The sequence below is a fragment of the Limulus polyphemus genome, unplaced genomic scaffold, assembly GCF_000517525.1.
Source record: "Limulus polyphemus unplaced genomic scaffold, Limulus_polyphemus-2.1.2 Scaffold0, whole genome shotgun sequence".
NCBI lineage: Eukaryota > Metazoa > Arthropoda > Merostomata > Xiphosura > Limulidae > Limulus > Limulus polyphemus.
In genome coordinates, this window is record NW_013665610.1 from 5,129,668 (window position 1) to 5,135,571 (window position 5,904).

A 5,904-nucleotide genomic window follows, 5' to 3' on the forward strand; every position below is an offset into this window, starting at 1 on the left:
CTGTATATCGTATATATACATATATATTATTCATACCTTCGGTGTATAGGACGCAAGCAGATTTTGACATCAAATTTTGGGGTAAAAAAGTGCATCTTATACACCAAAAAATACGGTACAGTTAAGGAAGATTAGTCGTGAAGTTGTACAATTTTTATGTAGAGTTTGTCGGTTGGAGGAGAAGCTGGAGGCTGTTCTAAATAGGTTGTAGGCTATGGATAAGGAGAAGGATAAACTGCGGGAAGTGGCAGCAGGATTTATAAAGGAAATAAAGCTTTTGCATAGGAAGGATACAATGGCTAATAATGCCTTTCACTTTCAGGTAGTTAAAGCTTTTGCATAGGAAGGATACAATGGCTAATAATGCCTTTCACTTTCAGGTAGTTAAAGCTTTTGCATAGGAAGGATACAATGGATAATAATGCCTTTCACTTTCAGGTAGTTAAAATGAGAACTAATAGTAATAGGGCTAGTATTAGAAAATTTAATTATAATGGCAAAATTCTATTAAGCAACAAATTTCAGCCTTTAGTTTGTGCATTGAGGAGGGAAGGACAACAACAGGGACAAATAGGGATGGAAATGAAAACATAAGGGAGTTGTTGTTATAGGAGATTCTTTAGTACGACACGTAGATAGGATAGTCTGTGGGGTAAATAGGGATAAAATAATTAAATCATGTTATTCAGGGGCAGAGGTGGAGAAGAAAACCGACAGAGTAAGTGATATAGTAAAGGGTGTAGCAGTGATACAATCTCTGTAGTGCACATAGGGGCTAATAATGTAGGGAAGGGTAGATCAAAGGAGCTTATCGTTAAGTGCAAGACATTAATTAATAAAGGCACTCAAAGAAAGGAGTCATAATAAGTTATTTGTGTCAAGGATAGTGCCAAGACTTAACTATTGGGATGAAATTATAAGTAGACTTGAATGCTAGGCTTAGATTAATATGTAAGGAAGAGCAGGTTGGCTGGTTGGATTTGTGAGATCAGTTTACTGGTAAAAAGGGAGCTTTTTTGAAATGGATTGTTTACATTTGAATAGGGTAGGGGCTGGCTTGTTTGCAAAGGCTATTAACTGAACTGTATGGGCAACTTTAAACTAAGTTTAGACAGTGAAGAGAGCCAGAATAATGAAGAAAAAATAAGATACAAGATGTAGGGATATAGTGCGGGAATAAGGCAAAAATGTGGTAAGCTAAAATATTATTATTGTAATGCTAGAAGTATCTATACTAGTAAAACAGCCATTGTGTGTGTGTGTGTGTGTCAGTCAGTTAGCGCCATAGCTCCAAGAGGAAAGAACCTAGAGACCTGAAAGTTTGTATGCATACTAAAGGAATTCTGAGAGTGTGCATCTGGGCATTAATTTTTTTCTCATAATTTTGCCCTATAGTCCTTAAGCCATAAAGATAGAGAAGAATATGCTGCCATCTGTCGCTTGTTACAACAAATTGTTAGGGAATAAGTGTTTAATAGTAATTACAGTTTTATAACAACAGGTTAAAAAAACATGTATAAAAGTGGTAGAATTAATATTATCGGCGGAAATGATTATAATTAGATGTTTGTTCGTTTGTATTTCTGATTTTTCAAATTGATAAAAATAGTTTTTTTTTATAAGACTCGTTATTACCCGTTCAGCGAAAAACAAATTTGACCTTATTTCAAATTTGTTTTTTCGCTGCACAGGTAATAACGACTTTTATTTTAAAAAGATTTTAAAAAATTAAGGAGATTTGAATGTTGCAAAACCTTCTACAGTCATTTTACAAAAATCATTTCTGAACGAGCAGTGCAGCTGTGAGTTTCACCAGAAAGTGAGAGGAGAGGAAATGCCTAATAAAAAAACAGTATCACAAAAGGTAAGCGATATTTTCCATCATGCTTAACTAGCCCTAATAATTGTTATTTAAGACTCAAAACATGGACTTTTGTCAACGTTAAAATATTTTATTTGCGAGCTTAGGGGCCCCTCTTACCGAGGCCTTCATCGTGCAACAATGTATAAAGCGGTAAAAATTCGTTAACTGTGGAACTCCTTTTTAATAAAACAGGTATCTAGGCAACGGTCGTAACAATAACTGATGTCTGGTATTAAAGTTATTAAATACATAGAATTGTGATGAATATAAAATATAAATTTATTGCTTTGACATAATAAACATAAGGAAAATACACTTATAGGTATTATGTAGAGAAAAAGATAGTAATTTTGCATACTTCAAATAGTACAGTGTAAAATTAAAGGTTTAATTTTACATCGAAACCACATAGATACTTGTTTGTGTAAGTTTCTAAATATTGTATTTGATTTTAAATTACAAAGTAAGTTGAATAGTTTGGCGAACTGTAAGAGTGATTAATTATACTAATTAAATAGAGGGTTGAACAAGAGTTTAGGTTTTATTCTGTACAACGTTTTTTAAAAAAAACTTTTGTTATAAAACTATTATTGTATTATATTTTTGAATTGTTTGTTTGTTATTAAGCACAGAGCTACACAATGGGCTATCTGTGCTGTGCCCACCACGGGTATCAAAACTCGGTTTCTAGCTTTGTAAGTTCGCAGACATTCCGCTGTGTCACTGGAGGGCAACGAAGGTGCATTTTTAGCATGCTGGAAATTATATTATATAATGGCACGACAAAGATCAATCATTATTGTAGGTTTAAAAAATCAAAAGCCAAGTTTCTCTGAAAAAAAAAGTACGGTATGTGTATTTATTTGCTTTGTAGAAGTAATATTCTTAATTGATAAATCAGTTCATAGGTTGTTTGTTTGTTTTCTCAAGAGGAGTTACCATCTTTTTATACATATGTATTGATATATACTGATATATCTTCACTTAATTTAGTGTTAAACCTAAGAAAAGTGATAAAATCACGCTACACTGCAAGGTCCTCCCCACACACGCCAGTAGTTCATAGCGATTAACCTCTTAATCGTTTTAATTTTTACTGGAAGTCATACAAATAGAATCTAGATAAACCATCTTTTATATTTATCTATGTATTTAGTCTTTTACTGAATATGTTTGGATAAACATGATACTGGTTACACCTATCATACACACTGATATTCTGATAGACAAGATAGTTTGTAAAAGTGTAAATGTTTTATAATTAGACTTTAAGGGCTCATTATCTGGGCTTGTAATATTATTTTTTCTTGTTTCGTGTAGCACTAGATTTAAATAAATAATATGCATAAATTTTCGAGGTGAGCACGGCTCAATGGTTAGCGTGACGATAAATGGATCTCAGTTATGTGGATCATATCCTATTATCGTCAAAAAAACAATGACACTCCGCACATTGGTGCTGTGGATGCGTTATAAGAGTAACGGTCAAATCTTACTATTCTGTCTGACAAGAAGAGCCTAATATTAGGGACGGCTTGCACTGATACTCCTCGTGTAGCTTTGAGCGTAGTTCAACAAACAAACAAAATATATCTTGCAGTACCATCTGTTGCTGAAATAAGCAATTACTTATCTATTATATTTCACTGATATTTAAAGTTTATTAAAAACAAAAAAGTAAAAGATAGCAGCGATAGCATTATTTTAGCTGATTTAAAGTTTATTAAACTCATTTCAAATATTTTTTATTTTATTTCCAATCAAGAGAGAACAGTCACTTTTTTTTTGTGAAACGTACAGGAAATGTAGGATCCACATAGAAATCACTATTACTTGAAGGTAATCAAACTCTTCTTTTTTAAAGTCTAAATAAGGCAAGAAAATAAATGATAAGTTAGATTGTTAAAAACAAGTTAAAGAAATGTGACTAAATTTATTTTGTTCTTTTCACGAAAAATAATCTAGCATTTAAAGTTAATAATATTCAAGAAAAATATTTAGTTATTAACTATAATTTGGTTTGAAATGTACAAAATAAATTTTATTATATAAATGGATTATCATTGGTTCATGTAATGTATAGAACAAAAGTATAATATTATCGACGAGGATGGGATTCGAACCCACGCGGGCAGAGCCCAATGGATTAGCAGTCCATCGCCTTAACCACTCGGCCACCTCGTCTGCCACATAAGTTTCAAATAATATTTATTAAAGGAAAATTAGTGTGTCTGTTTTTTTTTTTTTGCTTTTTTTTTTATACTTTCCAAATACTAAGAGTTAATAAGTAGTAAAAGTCGAAACCTTGTTCCTACATGTGAAGGCATTTTCAAATTTATGCACGGTGAAAGAGTATAGTTAAATTTTACACCATAACCTCTGTACACGTACCACGTCGTTCTTCAGTACCGAAAGGAAAGAACGTGAAAAATTTAGCAATCTAGCATGTCAATTGGTTCCTAGTTAATGCGGATTAGATATCTGTTGGGTGATTTTTTAAATATTTTTTCAAAGAAGTTTAGCCACTATTACTTGTTTGCGAGTTCATTTCAACCACCTTAATTAAAATATATATTTTAATAGATGTGACAGTTGTGCTGATAAGACTGTTTAAGAAACAAGTACTACAACACAACTCCAAGAAACTTATGTTTATTACATATTAAAAACAAAAACTTTAATTTGCATAAGTTTATGAGGTGTACGTAGTAAAAATCATTCTTTTGATTCTACTCAGGTAGACGAAAAATAAAAGAAGCCCTATTAATAAAAGAACAATCCTATTCTTAACAAATACAAAGGTGTTCATTTATATTTATTTTAATTCTCTTCACTTTTGGATATAGAACGCATTTCAATACTTAGACTCAGGCCTAAAAGTGTTATTTATTATACCTAAACTTCATAGTTCACTGATAAATTACTTTATTGTTTGCAATTTGTCAGTTAAATGTTTGTAGATTACTATTGTTATAGATTCTCACGTGATTAATTTTTTAAATTAAATTCTGTTAGCCTCAGTTCTTGTGTCCCATTTGATGATGCCTGGTAAACCTGGTGAAACGTTGTGAATAAAATAAACAAAAGTTTGATTATGTACAACGGATGAAATGTTTTGTGTGAATCTGTGTTTATTACTCTTACGTTTTACATAATAGTACAACTATAATATTCCGAGCCTGAAAATAACCATGAAGAAGCTATAATATAATGATAAGTGGGCAAACAATGATTTCTAAACACAATGAAATGATTTAATTATTAAGGGACATACTACATGTTTCGACAGAACATTGTCTGTCTTATTAGTATCATACTGGCGTAAAAGCCCGTCATATATGACGGGAAACCACTGGAAGACAAAACTATTCCGTATAGAACTGGCGATACACAAAATAAATATAAAATTTCCTTTCCCCGGAACATGCTACCTATTCCTTCTGAATCCACTACTTATAACTGAGCAAACATTCTACATATTGGTGCCTTTGGATAAAAGATTAAAACATACGATGACCTTGTGATTGCATACACACCAGTTCTTCTTTTGAGGCAAAATCGTCCTCTTCCCTACAAATAATTGGTATCTTCAGTCTGTTTTAACAAAGGCTTTTTCATAACAATTTACTAGCATAGATTTGCGCTAATTTTTTACATATTTGTCACAGGCGTCGTTAGGGTGCGAATACAATTCCATGTCTTTGATCACGTGAGTCTTCTCAGCTTTTCTATTCGGATTCTACCGAGCTTGACTTCATATTGATGTGTGTCACATAAATAACGTCATGTCTACCCTGTTTTTCTTTGTTTGTTTGTAATTAAGCACAAAGCTACACAATGCGTTATCTGTGCTCTGCCCACCGCGGGTATCGAAACCCGGATTCTAGCGTTGTAAGTCCGCAGAAATACCGCTGTGCCACTCTGGGCGCCTACCCTGGTCCTAGGAATTCCTTGACAGGCTTTCATATAGTAGAAAAAGTGCCGAAATTTAGTAACTATTTACGCCTATGTTAGCGATTGAATCCAACTAAAATGGGAAC

At 32.6% G+C, this 5,904-nt stretch overlaps 1 long non-coding RNA gene and 1 other non-coding gene across 2 annotated transcripts in view; one reads left to right on the plus strand and one right to left on the minus strand.

Moving 5' to 3' along the window:
- Positions 1-3,700, plus strand: part of LOC111085527 — a 5,032-nt gene extending 1,332 nt beyond the window's left edge. Inside the window, exons 2-3 of the long non-coding RNA XR_002610355.1 lie at positions 1,796-1,864; positions 3,630-3,700. This is a non-coding gene — a long non-coding RNA (uncharacterized LOC111085527). The remainder of the gene's footprint in view (positions 1-1,795; positions 1,865-3,629) is intronic.
- Positions 3,701-3,966: 266 nt separating this feature from the next.
- Positions 3,967-4,048, minus strand: Trnas-gcu. Its single transcript has one exon. It is a non-coding gene; the product is annotated as a tRNA-Ser (tRNA).
- Positions 4,049-5,904: the final 1,856 nt, after the last annotated feature.